Below are 22,430 nucleotides of genomic sequence, written 5' to 3'. Positions count from 1 at the left end.
TTCGGTATTTAAGAATCGGTAATCTGGGATTACCTACATCTGGCCCTTAGTCCAAGACCCTTTGTAATCCATTCTGTCATCACTGTGGGCCAGATGTAGGTAGCCAAATACCGGTCAGTAACGGCCCATTTCGGCCGCTACCGACCGGTATTTTTGCTTTTGACATTTAGGTGGCTCGGAATTTACAGAATCGGTATATTTACCGATTCGGTAAATTTACCGCTTTGGTATTTTTCCGAATCGGTAAATATACCGATTCTGTTAATCCATATGTAGGTGGCACAGTTTGCAGTGCCACAGGCCCTTAGGATTTCTTAATTTACAACCCAATCCTATTGGGTGGTAAAATACCGAATTCCAGTGTACATGCACATCTGTGCATGTACACCTATGCCATGTGACACACAGACATGCCCTTAGGGCATGTATGTGTGCCATATGGCACACAAGCCTGCAATTGGGGTGCTACAGGGTGTCAAAGTGACACCCCGTTCCCCCTGCCAGGATTCGGTATTTACCGATTCAGTAAATACAGAATCGGTATTTCCCATTGATTTCTATGGGCTTCAAGGCCCATAGGAATCAATGGGAAATACCGATTCGGTATTTACCGAATCGGTAAATACCGAATCTTACAGAATCGGTAATTGTAAAATAAAAATTACCTACATCTGATGAAGCAAAGCTTCGCATATTTTGCGGCTTGCCGAAGTCAAGAACCTCGTTTATGTGTAATAAGGTAACAAAATGTATGTTTTACTAACGTTTATTTTTGTTTAGGCAAAGTTTGTGAAGCTTGCCTACGTGTATTTCTAATACATTTAACCCGTGTACTTTAAAATGGCCGCCGCTTGTATTTTAGTTACTGCGCATGCGTCAGCCACACTCACGTGTCCTGACGCGTCTGCAGAAGTGGAGGGAAATTTATGCGCATGCGTAATCCATAGCTGTGCCCATCATGTGGTACTGCTCGTGCCACTGCTCATGTGTCTGTATCAATGTAGCTAACATTTAAACCGCATAAGTATATTTTATAATGATAAGTAGAAAGTACAAACCCTGTGATGTGTTTTCATGATGACATTATTATGTATTAATTTGTTTTCGCTTACTTTTCATGTACCGCGGGGAATGGGGGTCTGAGTGAGAGGAGAGCCATATTGGAGGTCCCTTCTGCGCCTGCGCAACTTCGGCAGCACAGTAGACCTTGACTGATGGAACATAGCCAGTTGGCAGCGATGGGCGAGATGCTCCTGAGAAAGTCACCTCTGCCCTGCGAGAACAGCGAATGTGGCTCCTTATATGTTACATTGTAATGTTGCGCTACTGTTTGCCGTGTAGTCTCTCATGGGAACCCCTATCTCACTAGGCGGTACCAAAATATGTTAATGTGGCATACAAATAGACTGTTATGATTGGTGTGTTACCCAAATCCTACCTTAGGACCAATCGAAATTGAGGGATTCTGACACTTTGCAACATTGGGGGGTGGTACACTGTCCCCAAACTGTATATCTACCCTGGGTTCACCTAGTGAACCGTCCGACTTGTCTGGTTTAGCTGACCTGTCACTGACCCATCGTACTCAATAGGTGACTGAAGATACAGAGCGCTGCGGAGCACTCTGTCCGAATTTGACCATAGACTAAGGTTCTACTGAACCTTAAAGTGCTGGCGAAGCACTTTGCTGGGAGTTCGCTGACCCAATCGGGGTCTTGATCGATAACTGCAGAGCGGGTGGAGCGCAGGCGTTGCTTCCGAACTGTGGGTTCCGGTCCTGTCCTGAGCGGTCCTGTCCTGAGGGTTTGCTGTCCTGTCCTGAGGTCCTGTCCTGATTCCTAATCCGAGGGTATCCTGTCCTATCCGGGGTGTCCATTCTGCACCTGCTGTCCTTTGAGGGGTATCCTTCCTTGAGGGTTTCCTGTCCTTAAACTGACCTGTGGCCAGGGTTTGGTTTCCACACCTTTCTAGGTAAATATTGCTCTGAACCTCTTAAATCTTGCACCTTCTGAATTTCTAACTTTTGCTTCAATAAAGTACCATTGCATATGTTATTTTTCCATGTCTTTCCGCAACTATTGAAAGTCATTTGCAATTTTCCATAAGTTTGTTCCTATGTCTTCTCACTTGTTAGAAATTATATTTTGCATTGCAGTTTGTCATTTTCTGATATGGTCTAGAACCTCATTGCCTAGATTGTTTAAAGGCCCGTTCACCTTAAGTGAAGCGTGTTACTCTTTATAGGCCCTCCTGTAGTTATACCTACATAGCCCGCCCATGCTTAAATATTATTGAATAGCATAGTATCTTCTCGTTACATTTTTATATCAGTATTTCAATGATTACTCTGTCGTTATTTCTTTACAGTTATATCATTTACGTTATCTTGGTTATTGATTGCCTTATATTGATGTACCTTATGAATGAAGCAAATGAACTTTAGATAAACATTTTAAAACTTCCCGTTGTCCGTGGTCATTTCAACAGTATTTTGAATGTTATTGTTTGGGTTTGTATTTTGCTGCCTTTCCTTTTACAGCTAGCTCCCTGATTCATTGTGGTCATTAGGTACCCGCATCGGTGGATGGTAAGACGGGTGCACTGAGAAATAATAGTAGGGAACTCACACACAAATTGGTAGAGCTCGTGAAGTCACCTGATCGATGTATATGGTGATTTGAAAGTATATGGGCCCTGAAGCCGGAAACGGCGAAAACTATTGGTCGGGTGGCCTCGCGCGCTCTATCAGTTTTACTGGTAGCCAGAGGATGGTTAGGGACTAGTTGAGAGTAAGGCAAGGATTAGTTGGACTAGTTGAGTCGGAAGCTGCTAGTATATTGATGCTGCTAGAAGAGCGGCTGTTCTAAAGAGACCTGATCAATCTCTTGTGAATACGCACGAATAATATCTTGTAAAAACAATTCATGAATTGCTGTATTGTTATTATTCTTGTTCTTATATTGTTATATGTACTAATCCATGCATTTGTCAACCGTTTAGTTTCTTGTTGTCCGAACTCCCCGGGGAATTGAAAGGGCAAGTGGTGAATAGAATCCATTGTCCTGAGGTCACAGGCTCGAGGAAAGTTAGGTGCAGGTTTAGATAACCGGGAAGCACTAACTAGGGTTTTCTGAATACATGTGTGAATAAATGTCAGTAACGGGGTTCATTGGCAAAATTCCCATAGTGGCGTAACCTAATAAGGGTCACATCGGAAGAGTAGCAGGTTCCTCGGAGCTAGCGTGAAAGCAGAGGGGTCCGCTGGGAAACCTTAAACTCGGAATATATCCCGGAAAGAAGTGGATGAGTTTAGGGGAATAACAGGTTCACCGATGCTAGAGTGAAGGGTAGGCGGAAGAGATCTACCCGCAGCGAGTGAAAAGTAAATGGAAGTAGTTTACTTGCAGTAAAATAATTCTTTCTCTGTCTAGACACTTGAGCACTGTGGCGAATGTGTATTTGTTGTAAAATAACCAAGCACTGAGCACTTTAAAAGAAAGAAAGTTTCCGTTACCTTGTGAAGGGAGGGAGTCAGTCGCGAAGCGCCTCTGACGTCACTCTGTGCCGCGCTGGGATTGGTAGAAGCAGCGGGCGGGTAGCGGAGCTGAAATTGTAAAGGAGGGGTGAGCGCCAGAGCGTGGGAACTGTCTCACGAAGGGGCCGCGCACCCATTGGCGGAGATTATTCAGAGTCGCGCACCCATTGGTCGCACGGATTTCTGAAGCGCGTTCTGATTGGAGGTAGTTTGTAAACAAAGTTTAGCGTAGAAGTCGTATGTGGCACTCGCAGACTACAGGAACTCGACCTGATCCAAGGCACCTAGGGTTTGAAAGGGATCAGTGGAAGACTAATAGATACGATATTATGTACGGAACCAAGAGAAAAATGTCCCTTGTAAGTAAGGTGAAAAATTATTTTAAAACGGACAAACCGATTAAATCTAGAGAGGGTGTTCTTGTCCCACCACCTAATACTCCTGCCTCATTCATGATGTTTGACCGAGGGTACAACACCTGTGTGTGGTTGGAGAATTGGGTGAAGTACACAAAAGATGACGGAGTATTGGCTTTTCCGTTAGATGGGACTTTCAATGGTAGGATCTTATTTAATTTAAGAACTCGGATGAATGAACTGCATCCTAGACCGAGACTAACGCAGTATGAGGCATTAGAGGAATGGGAGATTGAGGCTTTTGAAAGAGAAAGACCCCGAATGGACAAGGGTTTGACCAAGTGGTACCCCAGGCTGAAACAGGAGTCCAGGGATAAAAGGATGAAACAGTGGAGGCAGAGCATGATTGTTGAGGGTCTGTTTCCCATGATGCCGGCATGTCATAACCCTGCAGCGGGTGAGAAAAGTACCGAAAAGTGTAAGCATTGGGGGGCCCCTGGGGAGTCAGATGATGAATTGATAGATGACATCTGTACCAGAAGTCCGCCACCTTATAATGAGGGGGTCCGATCTTCCAGTGTAGGAGATGCTCCCCGACGCCACTTCCTCAAGGAAGAAGACAGATCCCTAGGACTGGGAGGGGGTGGTCAAGTATTGCCCCATTTTGAGAAACCCGAACCGGCGGAAACAAGGGATATATATCCCAAAGTGCCCGCAAGCCAGGAAGAAAAATATTCACGTACGAAAGTTTTCTTTCCCAGACCCCTGTATGAAAACGAAGAGAAACCATCGAATTCAGGATTGCCTTTTGTTCAACCTCCATATGAGGAAGAGCGCAGGTCCTTTAACACCGGAACATTGTTCCCAAAACCAAATTATGGTGGGGGACCAAGTGAAACGCATCCTACTGCCCCGAGTTTTACTCCTCCATTGACCCCACAGATATTACATGACACAACTTTAAGAAGGATACTAGTGGAAAAGGAGCAAGAGGCCCTAGCTAGACAAAGGACAGAAATAATTCAGAAAATCTCCCAGTTAAATACCAGTCCTGAGGCATTGACTATTCCAGTAACTATTGGACCAGTGGTCCCGTTATACGGAAATGGTCAGGGAAATCCGATTACTCCAGTTATGACCCCAGTCATGGCACCCCCGAGACAGGAACCGATAATCATAGATGATCAGTCCAGTGAGTGCGAGTCTGAAGTTGCGTTCTTGGACTTGCCAAACAAACCGACCGGAAAGGGAATGCAGCAGAGGCATAACCCTTTTAATGCGAAAGAAATTAAATTAGAGTCAGCAACAGGCACTAGGAATGTCTCTCTGGTAGCTCCGGATGAAATTGAGAGTTGGAGTCGTGAATTAGAGAAACAGACTCCGCAAACGAAACCTTTAGACCTCTACAAGCTGAGGGTAGAAATAGAAGAATTAATGGCAGGAAATGTGGGGTTGGATCGATTGAATACCTACTCTGAAGAAGAATTGTCGTTTATATGTAAAAGCTTTACAAGGAACACCAGAGTGCTCCACGAAAAACTGACCGAAACAGCAGCTAGTATGGGGGTAGATATCTCGAAATCCAAGCCCTTACAGAAACCGTACAGAGCAGACTTCTCAGACAAAGATATAGAGCACCTGAATGTGGCGGGAAAAAAGTTGCAGATTAAAGAATTATTGGGGGTACTGCAGAAATGGGGAGATGTGGAAAGATGGAGAAGCAGGTGGGCGAAAAAGAGGGAAGAGGCTCGCTCCCGACAAGTGACTCCTGAATTTGCTTTAAGGGAGGTAAAGTCCACATTTGTAAAGTCCACATTTGTAAAGCGCACAATCACCCGTAAGGGTCTCTAGGCGCTGGGGGCCGTCGGGAAGATTAAGCGAGCTATTGCCCAGAGTCACATGGTGCTGGGCTAACCTGCCGCCGGAGCCGGGGATCGAACCGTGGTCCCCAGATTCCAGCGTCAGTCGCCCTGGCCGCGGCGCCACACCTCTCCCACAGGTAGAGGTAGAGGTAGAGGTAGAGAAACCTGAGCAGTTATGCCCCATGCGCGAAGTACCTGGAGGGAAATATGTGCATGTCCCCTGGTCTAGACAGGATATTGTGTCCTTTACGAACGATTTTCCAAAATTACGAGAGAAACCAGTAGACTGGTACAGGCAGGTGGAAAGGTTCGTGAAGGTACAGAAATGTCTGTGGAAAGACCTGGATGGGTTTTTCGACATTGTGGTTCCGGTAGATTTATGGACCCAGTGTAAAATAGCCATAGACTGGCCCAGTGAGGAGTATCCAAGAAATAAGGAAACAGGGGAGCCATCAAAGGATGTCATGCGAAAGTATGAGCAGGTAATTCAGCATTTGAAAGAAAAGGTGCCCGCAAAAGAAACTGATTGGACAAAAATAGATAGAACAACACAGGAAAGGGACGAGACAGTGCACTCCTTCTATGAGAGGTTATTGCAGGTATTTAAAACATACAGTGGTATTGATAACATCGATTTGAAGGACATGACGCACTTTATTTACAGGTTTGTAAATGGTTTAAGACCTGAAATTTGTCAGTGGATAAAAGATAATAAAATCTGTTGGCATACAAAGAAAATGGATGAGGTCCTGCGGTACGCTAAGTACTGCGAGGACGAGATGGCAGAAAAGAAAAAGGCCCTTAAGGAAAAAGTGATGTGGGCTCAAGTAAAGCTCGCAGAACAGCAGGAAAAACAATTGAGTAACATGGTTAAAAATGCTGAGAACAAAAGTCCTGGGGGAGGGGGTGGAGGAAAGCCCCGGCCCAAATTTAGCAGGGAAGAGGCTATGAAGAAATTTCCCTGCCATCAGTGCGGCGAAATTGGACACTGGCGAAACGAGTGTCCCCAATTGACAGATGATAATGCAAAAACACCTGATTTAACTCCACAGACGCAGAAAGAAAGACCAAGAAAGACTCAACCCCAGGTAAAAACAGTTCAGGTGCCTCGAGCACCCAAGCAGGTATTCAGGGGAAAACAGGGAGAGGGTGAGGAAATAGAAGTTTGGGAAAGCGGTGAGAACAGAAATACAGCAACTTCGCAGTATCTGCTAAATGATACCTTCCTTTGTAATGATCAGTACTGACGGGGCCTGAGAGGGGAGGACGAGGAGTGCGTACTTGGCGCTTCCTTGCCGGTAGACCAGTCTGGACCATACATTGAAGGAAAGGTTGACGGAAATGATGTCACCTTTCTGTTGGACACTGGCGCTACCCGTTCTACTGTAAGAACAGTGGACGTTCCAAACCTACCCCTCTCGGGAGAAAATATCCAAGTAGTGGGTGTATCTAATCAATTGATTAGTACTCCTGTTACCGAACCAATGGAGATTTCAATTGGAAATTTTAAACAAATGCATAGGTTTGTCGTCTGTGACACCAGTCCAGTGAATCTACTGGGTCGTGATTTGCTGTGCAAAATGAACTGTACCATCTTTTGCACACCAAAAGGTGTTGAAATACAGACCCCGGATGAAGATGGCATTTATAAACTATTGTTACTTAGACCTGACTCAGAAATTAAAAGATTGACCCTGCAGGATTTGCCCCAAGAACTCCAGGAAGCGGTAAAGCCAGAGGTGTGGGATTTCACTGGAAAAGATGTGGGACTAATGAAAGATGTGGACCCCATACAGATAGCCATCAAGGACAATGCAGTATATCCTAACACTAAGCCCTACCGAATGAATGCTGAAGTGAAAGCAGGTGTCACTCTGGAAATACAAAAATTATTAGAAGGAAACATCATACAGGAAGTGATGAGCAGCCCATGCAACTCACCGATTATGGGCATCAAGAAGCCTAGTGGCAAGTATAGGGTAGTGCAAGACCTGAGAAAGGTAAACAAAATTGTAGTTCCTTGCTGCCCTATTGTCCCGAACCCAGCAGTGATATTGTACCAGATTCCTTGGGATGCTGAGTGGTTCACTGTGATTGATTTGTGTCATGCATTCTTTTCGATACCCCTGCACCCCGACAGCAAATTTCTTTTCTCGTTTGCCTTCGAAGGTCACGTGTATTGCTGGAACCGGGTCCCTCAGGGGTATACAGAGAGCCCTTCTATCTTTAATCAGATCTTGAAAAAATGTCTAGAGACTTTGATCTTACCTGGGAATTCTGTCTTAGTGCAGTACATAGACGACCTTCTACTGGCGTCTAAAAGTCATAGGGACTGTGTAGTTGACACCATTGCCCTTCTAAATCATCTGTGTGAGAAAGGGCATAAAGTGGCCCCTGACAAACTACAGTTCTGTGCAAAATCAGTGAAATATCTAGGACACCAGATAGAAAAGGGTGTCAGAAAAGTAACATCAGAAAGAGTGAGAATAATTCAAAAGATGCAGTTGCCCCGTACTCAAAAAGACGTCAGAATGTTCCTGGGTGTACTAGGATACTGCAGGCAGTGGATTCTGGGATTTGCAGTCTTAGCCAGGCCTTTGATAAAAATGACCACGAGAGGAATGCCAGACATTGTAGAATGGGACGATGAAAGCCTAATGGCTTTCACAAGACTGAAAAACTGTCTGTGTACAGCCCCTGCGCTGGGAATGCCAGATTATTCCAAAGAGTTTGCCCTATTCTGTGACACTCGCGATAATTGCGCATTGTCAGTCCTGACTCAAGAACATGGCACGACCAGAAGGCCTGTGGCCTATTTCTCTGCCACCTTGGACCCAGTAGCTGCTGGGTTACCAGGCTGTCTGAAAGCAGTAGCTGCTACCTGTGCAAGTTTGGAACAGAGTGAGTCCATAGTCATGGGACATCCTGTGACTGTGTATGTTTCACATGGAGTGGTAATTCTATTGACCAGAACTAAAACGCAGTATCTCACCCCTAGTCGGCTGACTAAATACGAGAGGATTCTTGTGGGTGCAGCAAATGTAAGCATTGTTAGGTGCGGTATTCTGAACCCTGCCACTTTACTCCCCGACTCCCTGGAAATGGAAGGTGGGGATGATGATGAACATGATTGCATTGATCTGACAGAGTTCAGCACCAAACCACGCCCAGACATAAAAGAAACGCCATTGCCTGAGCATGATAAAGAGCTGTTTGTAGATGGTTCCTGTCTAAGACATGAACTAGGAGGCCTGAGTGCTGCTTATGCAGTAGTCTCTTTAACAAAAATTGAAGAAGCAGGTTACCTATATAACATCAAGTCTGCACAAGTAGCCGAATTGATTGCTATGATAAAAGCTTGCAAAATTGGGAAGAACCTACGCATAACAGTGTATACTGACAGTCAGTACTGTTATGGAGTTGTGCATGACTTTGGCCAATTGTGGCTACAGAGGGAATTCCTGACTTCCTCAGGTACTCCCATTCGGAATGCAAAAGTTGTTCATGACCTTTTAGAGGCCATCCAGTTACCCAAGGAACTGGCAGTGGTAAAATGCGGTGCTCATAAGAAGAGCATGGACAAAGTATCACTGGGAAACGATTATGCTGATCGAGTGGCCCAATGGTGCGCCAGAGATCACTATATCGTTAATCCTAAACGAGGGGGAATCGGAGCCAGCTGCCAACTTCAAGTGTTTGAGGAAGTGCCTACTTGGGATGAAGTGAGAGAGTGGCAGGAGTCGGCTCCGTGGCAAGAAAGAGAGAAATGGAAGGAGGATGGGTGTAGACCGAGACGTGTGGATGGTGTCATTTTGGGCCCAACTGGTATCAATCAATCAATCAGTGGCACTTATAGAGCGCGCTACATACCCGTAGGGTCTCAAGGCGCTGGGGGGGGGGTGGGGGGTGCCGCTACTGCTCGAACAGCCAGGTCTTCAGCTTCTTCCTGAAGGAGAGGTGGTCTTGGGTCAGGCGCAGGTCGGTCGGGAGGGAGTTCCAGGTCTTGGCGGCCAGGTAGGAGAAGGACCTTCCTCCTGTCGTCGCTCTTCGGATGCGGGGGACGGCGGCGAGGGCGTGGTTGGCTGATCGGAGGTGGCGTTTCGGAGCGTAGAAGTTGACTCGACTGTTGAGGTAGCTCGGGCCTTGGTCGTGTAGGGCTTTGTGTGCGTGGGTGAGGAGGCGGAAGGTGATTCTTTTGTTGACGGGGAGCCAGTGAAGGTCTCTCAGATGTCCGGAGATGTGGCTGGTTCGTGGGATGTCGAGGATGAGTCTGGCTGAGGCGTTCTGGATCCGCTGGAGTCTCTTCTGGAGCTTGGCGGTTGTACCGGCGTAGAGGGCGTTGCCGTAGTCCAGTCGGCTGGTGACGAGGGCCTGGGTGACGGTCTTCCTTGTCTCGGTGGGGATCCACCAGAAGATCTTCCGTAGCATGCGTAGGATGTTGAAGCACGACGAGGAGACGTTGTTGACTTGCCTGGTCATGGAGAGGGAGGAGTCCAGGATGAAGCCCAGGTTTTGTGCATGGTCTGTTGGTTTGGGTGCGGTGCCCAGGGCGGGAGGCCACCAGGAGTCGTCCCAGGCGGAGGGTGAGGAGCCCAGGATGAGGACCTCCGTCTTGTCCGAGTTCAGCTTCAGGCGGCTGGTCGTCATCCACTCGGCTACCTCTTTCATCCCTTCGTGCAGGTTGGCTCTGGCGGCGGCGGGGTCGTGGGTCAGGGAGAGGATCAGCTGGGTGTCGTCGGCGTAGGAGATTATGCTGAGGTTGTGTTTGCGTACGATGGCCGCGAGGGGGCTCATGTAGACGTTGAAGAGGGTGGGGCTCAGAGATGATCCTTGGGGGACGCCGCAGATGACGTCGGAGGCCTCTGACTTGTACGGTGGTAGGCGGCCTCTCTGTGTTCTTCCGTCGAGGAAGGAGATGATCCATTCCAGCGCCTTGTCCTGGATTCCGATGTTGCCGAGGCGTCGTACTAGGGTGCGGTGGCAGACTGTGTCGAATGCTGCGGAGAGGTCTAGGAGGATGAGGGCCGCTGTTTCTCCATTGTCCATCAGGGCTCGGATGTCATCGGTGGCGGCGATGAGGGCGGTCTCGGTGCTGTGGTTGGCTCGGAATGCCTGTGTTACCCCGACACTTGCTTGGCACTATGGCAAGATTAATACACGAAGGATCACACATTGGTAGGGATGCCATGATTCTGGTATTTCAACAGACTTGGTACAGTAAGAAGTTCAGGAAAGTAGCAGAATCCCTCTGCCAGAGGTGCCTGTCATGTCAACAGATGAACCCAGGCAAAAGGACAATGGTTGAGCTGAGCAAAATTGGGAGATCAGGGGGTCCCTTTGTAAAGATACAGATTGATTTCATCACCATGCCCCGTTGTGAAGGGAAACGATATGTCCTTGTCATTGTTTGCGTATTTTCAAAATGGGTAGAAGCTTACCCTACTCCCCAAAGTGACGCACTGACCGTAGCGAAGTGTTTACTAAAAGAACTGATACCTAGATTCGGGGTGCCATTCATTATTGAATCAGATAAGGGTGGACATTTTCAGAATGAAATACTGGCTGAACTCTGTAAGGCCTTTGGAATAAGGCAGAAACTTCATTGTGCATACCACTCAGAGGCTTCTGGAATAGTGGAACAAGTAAATGGAACTATCAAAAACAGACTAGCAAAGCTGACTGATGCAACTGGCATGACCTGGGTGAAGGCCCTGCCCCTGGTCCTGATGGGACTGAGAAGTGTTCCTGACCGCAAGACAGGCCTAAGTCCCCATGAAATCATTATGGGAAGAGTGATGAGACAAGCATGGGTGCCAGGAAGCAAACTGTTGAGTATTACTGATGATTTGGTGCTTGAATACTGCAGAAGATTGGGTGACCAAGTGCGTTCTATCTCTCGCCAGATTGGAGACGACGGCATCCTCAATCCAACGACTCCTCTCCACAGCTTGGTTCCAGGAGACTGGGTCAAAATAAAGAAGCACACTCGATCAAGCTGTCTGGCACCAAGGTGGGGAAAGAAACGCCAAGTAATCCTGGTAACAACCACTGCAGTGAAGGTCGCAGGTATTCCCCAGTGGATCCATGCTGGCCACACCCAGAAGGTATTACCAGACAAAGAATTTGAAGAAGAAGGGCATCCAGCAGAGGACTCTGCAGGAGCCAGACCAGAAGCAGCTGACAACGAGCAGCCCAGCACCAGTCAGGCTGCAGGAACAGCAGACGTTGGCCCAGGAGTAGTTGACTACGAACTGCCAATAATCCAGCCTGCTGAAGAGGTCCAGGAAGCTGAGCCAGGAGTAGCTGATGACGAGCTGCCAAGCATATGGCCAGAAGAATGGATACCGATGATTGATCTGACCGAAGATCCCATCAGAACAAGAGAGCGACTTTGTGAAGGTAGAGAGTGGACTAGTCAGGAAAAGCAAGGCACAGGCGAAGAACCTCAGCCGCTTGAGATTCACATCAAAACTGAGGAAGGAGAAGGTCAGACAGGGACAGAACAGGTGTTCGATACACCACCGCTAACACCTGATGTGGATAAGGGACAGCTTAGAAATAGAGTGATAGTTCGAGCAGAAGGAAATCAAGAGATCGACGTGCTTGAACAGGATCAGATAGGGTTAGAAGAACGGGTTCAGGAAACAGAAACAGAAACAGAAACAGAGACAATCGAAAGCCAAAAACAAAATATTCCTGAACAAGGCCAGATTAGTAACCAGGCAGAAGAATTTGATGCTAGCCCTGGAACTAGCGAGATAAGGGAAGAAGAAGAAGAAAGTGAAGCAGAATTGCCACAAGCTAAAGAGAATAAGAGGATAAGAGAAGAAAGCGAAGTCCAAGTACCAACTAAGAGACTAAAGAAAAGAAACAACCTTGAGCCTAGGTTCGTAAAGAGACTAAGGCTAAGGATAAAGACGGTGGAAGAAAAACGTGCAGAAGCAAGGAGAAGTGCGCGGATAGCAGAGCAAGAAGAAAACTCTTCCAAAAGAAGGAGTGAACGAATAAAAAGACAAAACAAAAAGTACAAGTCTCCTGAATGGACACTCGTTTTGGAAGAACTTGAAGATCTTGATATAACTGACGTAAGCGACGGAGAGCCCGTCCCTGAGTACTCTGCTGAAGAAGAAGACGAACCACCGTGAATTTGCACAAAGTAAGCTAGCTGTGTAAAGACACAAAGAGGGGTCGAGAAACTTCTTCTGAGCCGAAATGTCTGATTCAACTGTGAATGGTAGACCTAGTTGCAGTCGTTGCAAAACGTGCTGCAAGGTGTGTATATGTAGTATAGTAGTACTGATAGTAATTTGGATAGGACTAACAATCTTTATACCCTTCACTGTAAGTAAAGATACTAACATTGTCCCTACTGAAATTGTAAATACAGACAGTGAGGAGTTGACAACACAGAGTGTAGCTAGACACGAGAGAGCACTGAGACAAACAAAACGAGACTTAGAAGCATCAGATGAGGGAGGACTACATTATCATGGAATTAGGAACAGGACACACTTAAATGTTTTTGCAAACTTGTTAATACACTATGTAGAGACTATGGAAATTGAAGATTGCTATGTCTGCATGAAGCTACCTACCTCTGTGGCTGAAGGCGTGACATACCATCACTTGCCATTGACATATGGAATCTCCTGTAGCATTTTAGCTAGTTTATTTTACAAAAGAGGACCGTTACAGTACTATTACTCTAATAATGACGTAATCTTTTCTGAACTTCCTATACGTGGGAACTTGAATCCTGTACATACCAAAAGCGACACCATAAGATATATGGGAGACTACTTCTTGACTATAGGTAACATTGACATAGCTGATGCACACAGAGATAACTTGACTTGTTCTTTGCGTGAACAGGAAAAGATGTTCCTGAACATGGCAGAGAAAAGAAGAATTAAAATACAAAAGAAGGCTAATGACGAAAGTCAGAAAAAGCCAAAGTGGGCAGAGAACATGGAAGGCACCTCAAATGGTGGGGCGGGACCTGCTCTGTTGCTGGATTTTGAAAAGAAAGGCAAGCTATGTCTTCACCGCGAGAAGACTAGCTATTATAATAATGTTTTCATTGGTTCCAGTGAATGCGAACATAATTACAAGGTAATTGGAGGTTGGGGTTTCAAAAATGGGTCAGAGCTTGTGTTTCCTGGAATTTATTATATTTGTGGGGACAAGGCTTATTTCAAATTGCCGGATCACTGGTATGGAAGCTGCTATTTTGGCATTGTCTTCCCGAAAATATACCATGTGAATGAAAAAGCTGGAAGCAATGAAGATACTAATGGCTTAGTGCGTAGTAAAAGAGAAAGTATAGGTGAAATTATGGGTAGTATTTTCAGTGCACTGATACCTGGAGTGGGAGTGGTTCTGAACACTCACAGAATTTGCAAATTGTCTACTATAGTGGATGTGCTGTCTACTGAAACAGCTCATGGATTTCTGCTGGTCAATACCGAAATGGTTGCGATCAGATCAATGGTTTTGCAGAATCGACTTGCTCTTGACACCTTATTAGCGAAAGAGGGCGGAGTCTGCCGGATGTTGAAGGCGCAACATTGTTGCACTTATATTCCGGATAAAAGTGTACAGATCAAAAGATATGTGAAAAACATTACTAATTTGACAAAGGAACTCAAACCACTCGAGGTTGATAGTGCCTGGAAGAGACTGGTAGATGGTCTCTCAAATGTAGGTCATTGGCTTGCTAGCGTAGGTAAAAGCTTATTGTTCAAGATACTGATGCCAATTGGTATTATAGGTCTTATTATATTTCTCATTTTTATCTGTTGTAAATGCCGTAAGCGCACCAAGAAGCACGAGGTAAATGCAAGAGGGTTGAAACGGAGTGTGGATGAGATTGAATTGGAGGAAGTGAATGATCAGATATACAAAAAGGTGAAGACTTCTCACCCTACTAGAACTGAGAGAGAAAAGTTAGAACGATTGCTGGAAGAGATAGAGCTATATAAAGTGTGAAAGAAAGTTGGCATCTGGTTCCATTTTTTGTGATGATAGTAAATATCATCAAAGAGGGGATTGATGAAGCAAAGCTTCGCATATTTTGCGGCTTGCCGAAGTCAAGAACCTCGTTTATGTGTAATAAGGTAACAAAATGTATGTTTTACTAACGTTTATTTTTGTTTAGGCAAAGTTTGTGAAGCTTGCCTACGTGTATTTCTAATACATTTAACCCGTGTACTTTAAAATGGCCGCCGCTTGTATTTTAGTTACTGCGCATGCGTCAGCCACACTCACGTGTCCTGACGCGTCTGCAGAAGTGGAGGGAAATTTATGCGCATGCGTAATCCATAGCTGTGCCCATCATGTGGTACTGCTCGTGCCACTGCTCATGTGTCTGTATCAATGTAGCTAACATTTAAACCGCATAAGTATATTTTATAATGATAAGTAGAAAGTACAAACCCTGTGATGTGTTTTCATGATGACATTATTATGTATTAATTTGTTTTCGCTTACTTTTCATGTACCGCGGGGAATGGGGGTCTGAGTGAGAGGAGAGCCATATTGGAGGTCCCTTCTGCGCCTGCGCAACTTCGGCAGCACAGTAGACCTTGACTGATGGAACATAGCCAGTTGGCAGCGATGGGCGAGATGCTCTTGAGAAAGTCACCTCTGCCCTGCGAGAACAGCGAATGTGGCTCCTTATATGTTACATTGTAATGTTGCGCTACTGTTTGCCGTGTAGTCTCTCATGGGAACCCCTATCTCACTAGGCGGTACCAAAATATGTTAATGTGGCATACAAATAGACTGTTATGATTGGTGTGTTACCCAAATCCTACCTTAGGACCAATCGAAATTGAGGGATTCTGACACTTTGCAACATTGGGGGGTGGTACACTGTCCCCAAACTGTATATCTACCCTGGGTTCACCTAGTGAACCGTCCGACTTGTCTGGTTTAGCTGACCTGTCACTGACCCATCGTACTCAATAGGTGACTGAAGATACAGAGCGCTGCGGAGCACTCTGTCCGAATTTGACCATAGACTAAGGTTCTACTGAACCTTAAAGTGCTGGCGAAGCACTTTGCTGGGAGTTCGCTGACCCAATCGGGGTCTTGATCGATAACTGCAGAGCGGGTGGAGCGCAGGCGTTGCTTCCGAACTGTGGGTTCCGGTCCTGTCCTGAGCGGTCCTGTCCTGAGGGTTTGCTGTCCTGTCCTGAGGTCCTGTCCTGATTCCTAATCCGAGGGTATCCTGTCCTATCCGGGGTGTCCATTCTGCACCTGCTGTCCTTTGAGGGGTATCCTTCCTTGAGGGTTTCCTGTCCTTAAACTGACCCGTGGCCAGGGTTTGGTTTCCACACCTTTCTAGGTAAATATTGCTCTGAACCTCTTAAATCTTGCACCTTCTGAATTTCTAACTTTTGCTTCAATAAAGTACCATTGCATATGTTATTTTTCCATGTCTTTCCGCAACTATTGAAAGTCATTTGCATTTTTCCATAAGTTTGTTCCTATGTCTTCTCACTTGTTAGAAATTATATTTTGCATTGCAGTTTGTCATTTTCTGATATGGTCTAGAACCTCATTGCCTAGATTGTTTAAAGGCCCGTTCACCTTAAGTGAAGCGTGTTACTCTTTATAGGCCCTCCTGTAGTTATACCTACATAGCCCGCCCATGCTTAAATATTATTGAATAGCATAGTATCTTCTCGTTACATTTTTATATCAGTATTTCAATGATTACTCTGTCGTTATTTCTTTACAGTTATATCATTTACGTTATCTTGGTTATTGATTGCCTTATATTGATGTACCTTATGAATGAAGCAAATGAACTTTAGATAAACATTTTAAAACTTCCCGTTGTCCGTGGTCATTTCAACAGTATTTTTAATGTTATTGTTTGGGTTTGTATTTTGCTGCCTTTCCTTTTACAGCTAGCTCCCTGATTCATTGTGGTCATTAGGTACCCGCATCGGTGGATGGTAAGACGGGTGCACTGAGAAATAATAGTAGGGAACTCACACACAAATTGGTAGAGCTCGTGAAGTCACCTGATCGATGTATATGGTGATTTGAAAGTATATGGGCCCTGAAGCAGGAAACGGCGAAAACTATTGGTCGGGTGGCCTCGCGCGCTCTATCACATCTGCCTACTTCCAATTTACCTACTCTTAAATACCGAATCGGTATGATTCGGTATTTGAGAGTAGGTAAATCGGAATTACCTACATCTGGCCCTGTGTCTCCCCCTGCTTAAATTTATGAACCACAAGCCTTAAAAGGGAAAGCAACAGAGAATCGGGCAGCTGGTCAGTGGAGAATGTGAAAGGCTTGACTGCTAACTACTGCACGGATGTGAACTGCCAAGCAAAGGAGCTCACTTCCGGGTCATTAGTGGTAGAACATATTTAACCTCACTTGAGGGTTGTTTTGTTTTATTACACTCTTTTAGTTTGTTAAAGTAAAATTTGTAGTTTTGTATTACGTTAGTGTTTTATTTGCTATTCTTATTTTCATGTGTTTTTTATTTTGAGTAGTTGTATATGTTTCATTTATATTTTATTTACACTATTTATTGTAAACCCTAATTTGTGTTTCATTATTTATTTATTGTATATCAATTTAATTTTTTGTTATTTACATGCGTGTATAAATGTAATATATCATGTGTTTATTTAGAATGGCGATGTTTTTCTGGTGTTCGATATTTTGGTTGTTGTGATTGTTATGTTTCATTAGCGACATTTGTTATTTCCTTAATTTTGTTCACGATATCGTTGTATTTTAGATATTTTTTCTGCAATATTTTTTCAGCAATATCTGTGTGTTAACGGTTTAAGTAAATGTCATGATATTTACGATCTCGAGATTTGTTTGCTGATATTTTCTTATGTCGATTTAGTTTTTTCGATATAGTGTTGCACAACAGTCCTATTTGTTTGCTCGCTGTTGTTGGACGGCGTCCTGTTGCTGGGATGCGACTGTTGAATGTAAGGTCATCCAGGGGATAAGCACTGGTGTCCTGATAGATGACTGATCTAATCATTGTATGGTTAATTATACGGTTGCACCAATTACTACTACTCCGTATTGCTTATATGTTGAAATCTGTCATTCTCTAAAACTTATCTTTATTCCATAACATGCCAGAGAATTATTCAAAGCCTGAAATCTCCTTTGGAAGTTATTCCACCTCTGGTTGTGCCAAGACTGACCAGAAGCAGCATACACTCCTGTGTCTACTCTCTTCCTAAACCTTCTTTCTCAAGTGATATAATTATCTTAGTGACACCTCCAGAGGGAACTGGGGACAACTGGGAATCTCAGTGGAACCATATCACCAAACGAAACTTGACAACCCCCCACCGGGCCACTTGGAATGAAGACCGCAGCAACATTAAGCGACCCTAGCAAAGTTCTGAAAGTGATTGACCTTAAGGTTGGGCAAAAGAAAAAGGAGCTGGAAATGTTGCAGATAATATTCAGAGGCATTTTCTGCCTCAGAAACCAACATTAAGTGCCGTACATGCGTGCTCAGTGTGATTGCAGGTTGGGCTTGATAACAGCTTAGGGTGTTCAGAATGGGCTAATGAAGGAGACCCCTCCCATCTACCATGCTTGGCTTGGCTCCCAGCAAATTATTAACCTTTGTGCCATAAGCAGCTTCCATTCCTCGTCTGGGACTCCACCACCTCTGCAGCTTCCATCATTTGATCCAGCTTTTCACCATGGAGTCAAGAGTTGCCATCCTCCCTTTATTCTCTTCTCTTGGACCTCAAACTGATGCCTTCCCCTCACCATCTCCCATTCTCCTCTGTGTGTGGAGTTTAAATAACACACACTGCTTCTGCAACTGTTGGTCAGTCATGGAGAGACCTCCACCCTTCATCTTGCCATCAAAGCATGGCCTGTTCAGGCAACAGCTGCCCCTCTCAGGATCATGTCCTGAGAGCCCAGGCTGCAGCTTCAATGCCCGTCGGTACTGGCTACACCAACATCTGGCGAGTGTTCCAGGGATCCTTCAACTCCACCAAAGAAGGACAGTATGCCCACACTAGGACCCTGGAGACTCTGCCCCCTCCCAGGATGGACAGAGATCTTCAGAGCTGGATCACCTCACCAGGTGCCATCAAGAAGAGCACCAGGGAGGGGGGAATCTCCCCTCTGAATTCTCCGCCTCCCTGAGATCTCAGTGTGTGGTGATATCACCCGCTGCTCCCTCATTCAGTGGCCTTTGTTTCCTGCTTCGGGTCAAGAAACAAGGGCTGCGCTTGGAGCTCACAAACAAGTGTCCATTTCCCATTCTCTCTGGCTCTGCCACCAATATGGTTACCTTCAAATTCTCTCAGAACATATCTGTAATTAATATTCATAGCCCGACTTTTCAAGTCTTTCAAATTGGATACTGGTTAGAAATGGCCACCTGGAGGAAGCCACAGAGCCAAGGCTTGGACATGTTGTGAGAGGTCTTTAGCCCAATACGCCCTACATCCCTGAAGCCATAGGAACAAAATTGGTAACAGTTGTTTAGGAAGGCACTTCACAGCGCCACCTACACGTCAAACCCTGAGGACCTGACTATTAAAGTCATAAAGCAACACAAGCAGGCTCACACCACCCCTTGGGTACAAATGCATGACTTTTGGGAATGAATTACATGTGCTAGAAACACAGCAGGAAAACCAAGGAAGCCACAGGCATCCTTGGAGTACTTTGGAAAAGCAATTGAAAAATCTCCTTTTTTCCTGTGCATAGATAATACCACATTTGTAATTTTAGATGTTGTAAATGTACTCATTTCTGCTATTGAATGAGCAATATCACACAAACACACACAAAATATTAGATCACAGCTGGGTACCAATGTATGTGAGCAAAGGGATTTATGGACGCGGCGGCCCGTTTGTGAATATACGTCACTTGTAAATCCAGAGATTGATGCATGTAAGTCATTCTCACCGATGGAAATGAGTTTGTGAATGCTTAGGCCTGCTGTAAAAGACATTTTTATGTGAAAGTTACACAAAAAGAGGCACATGTTTGAAATAATTTAGTTAAATATTGTAATCCTCTTTGTTGCTATGACATAATTGTTGAAGGTGCATACTGTACTTAGAGTAGTGTGATTTAATATAAGTATTTGTGTGCATGTGTTTAAGCAGCTGACATGGCAACCATACATAAGAGGTTCTTTATGTGCAAATGCTGCACCTAGTAAAGTCAATAATTGATAATATTATTCTGTACTACAGCGGATGGAGCGAGTTGGACTGCACAACTTCTGTAGCAGTGACCAGGATCGAAGAATTCCACTGTTTAGAGCACTGACTTCACATCCTTAGCACAAGAGAAGCTAAAAGAAACACCAACAACCCCAAACCACACCAGCGGCCCCAGGATGCCAGGCAGCTTTGGCCGAGTAAGACGTGTGGCTTGTTACACATCTGTCCTGTGAGGGCTCAGCCTGAGACATCTGTCCTGTGAGGGCCCAGCCTGAGACATCTGTCCTGTGACGGCCCAGCCTGAGACATCTGTCCTGAGAGGGCCCACCCTGAGACATCTGTCCTGTGAGGGGCCAATCTGAGACATCTGTCCTGTGAGAGCCCAGCCTGAGACATCTGTCCTGTGACGGCCCAGCCTGAGACATCTGTCCTGAGGGCCCAGCCTGAGACATCTGTCCTGAGAGGGCCCACCCTGAGACATCTGTCCTGTGAGGGGCCAACCTGAGACATCTGTCCTGAGGGGCCCCACCCTGAGACATCTGTCCTGAGGGCCCACCCTGAGACATCTGTCCTGCGAGGGCCCACCCTGAGACATCTGTCATCTGTCCTGCGAGGGCCCACCCTGAGACATCTGTCCTGCGAGGGCCCAGCCTGAGACATCTGTCCTGTGAGGGCCCAGCCTGAGACATCTGTCCTGTGAGGGCCCAGCCTGAGACATCTGTCCTGCGAGGGCCCATCCTGAGACATCTGTCCTGTGAGGGCCCAGCCTGGTACATCTGTCCTGAGAGGGCCCAGCCTGAGACATCTGTCCTGAGAGGGCCCAGCCTGAGACATCTGTCCTGTGAGGGCCCACTCTGAGAAATCTGTCCTGCAAGGGCCCACCCTGAGACATCTGTCCTGAGGGCCCAGCCTGAGACATCTGTCCTGCGAGGGCCCAGCCTGAGACATCTGTCCTGTGAGGGCCCAGCCTGAGACATCTGTCCTGCGAGGGCCCACCCTGAGACATCTGTCCTGTATGGGTCCAGCCTGAGACATCTGTCCTGCGAGGGCCCACCCTGAGACATCTGTCCTGTGAGGGCCCAGCCTGAGACATCTGTCATGAGAGGGCCCACCCTGCGACATCTGTCCTGTGAGGGCCCAGCCTGAGACATCTGTCATGAGAGGGCCCACCCTGAGACATCTGTCCTGTGAGGGGCCAATCTGAGACATCTGTCCAGCCAGGGCCCACCCTGGGACATCTGTCCTGAGAGGGCCCACCCATAGACATCTGTCCTGTGAGGGCCCAGCCTGAAACATCTGTCATGAGACGGCCCACCCTGAGACATCTGTCCTGTGAGGGGCCAATCTGAGACATCTGTCCTGAGGGCCCAGCCTGAGACATCTATCCTGCCAGGGCCCACCCTGAGACACCTGTCCTGAGGGCCCACCCTGAGACATCTGTCCTTTGAGGGCCCACCCTGAGACATCTGTCCTGAGAGGGCCCACCCTGAGACATCTATCCTGTGAGGGCCCACCCTGAGACAACTATCCTGTGAGGGCCCACACTGAGACATCTGTCCTGTGAGGGCCCACCCTGAGACATCTGTCCTTTGAGGGCCCACCCTGACACATCTGTCCTGTGAGGGCCCAGCCTGAGACATCTGTCCTGCGAGGGCCCAGCCTGAGACATCTGTCCTGCGAGGGCCCACCCTGAGACATCTGTCCTGCGAGGGCTCGCCCTGAGACATCTGTCCTGCGAGGGCCCACCCTGAGACATCTGTCCTGTGAGGGCCCAGCCTGAGACATCTGTCCTGTGAGGGCCCAGCCTGAGACATCTGTCCTGTGAGGGCCCAGCCTGAGACATCTGTCCTGCGAGGGCCCACCTTGAGACATCTGTCCTGTGAGGGCCCACCCTGAGACACACTGGGAGAAGTGATGGCATGTGCTGGGATCTGCCCCAGACAGACATGTTACTGTCTGCATCATACATTTTAGGATGTCACGCAGGTACCACTGACTACAGCAGGAAATATTCACAGGTCAATCCACCTGTTCTGGGAGCACACATGAAGCTGCCCTCCTCCTGGGAACCCCTCAACTACTGGAAGAGGCAATGGACTCTCAGAGGGGCATTGCCCCAAGACAGCCTGTGGGCCTGAGGGCTGCCATGTAAGACATGAAGTGGCCAAGATAAACCGAGGAGTCAGGGTGGGTGTGGACTCCACTGAAACAGTACAACCCCAACCGGTTGCAGAGAACCCAGACACTGATCCTTGGTTGGGGTTCCCCCAGAATCCGCAGTCTTGGGCATCGAACCCCCCCAACTGGCACTTCCCAACGGAGTTGGGGTACAATCCACCAAGGGTTAAGGGGGGGCATCCATTGTGGGAAGAGGATAAGCCAGAAAGGCTTTTTATGGGGGTGGGGTAGCTATCACAGTGGTGTGTGAAATGTGCATAATTTTCTATTGCATAATTACATGTTGTTTGAAAAG

This window comes from Lissotriton helveticus, chromosome 11 (genome assembly GCF_964261635.1).
Source record: "Lissotriton helveticus chromosome 11, aLisHel1.1, whole genome shotgun sequence".
NCBI classification, from domain to species: domain Eukaryota; kingdom Metazoa; phylum Chordata; class Amphibia; order Caudata; family Salamandridae; genus Lissotriton; species Lissotriton helveticus.
The sequence above is the reverse complement of the archived record's forward strand: the minus strand, read 5'-3'. Positions refer to the sequence as shown.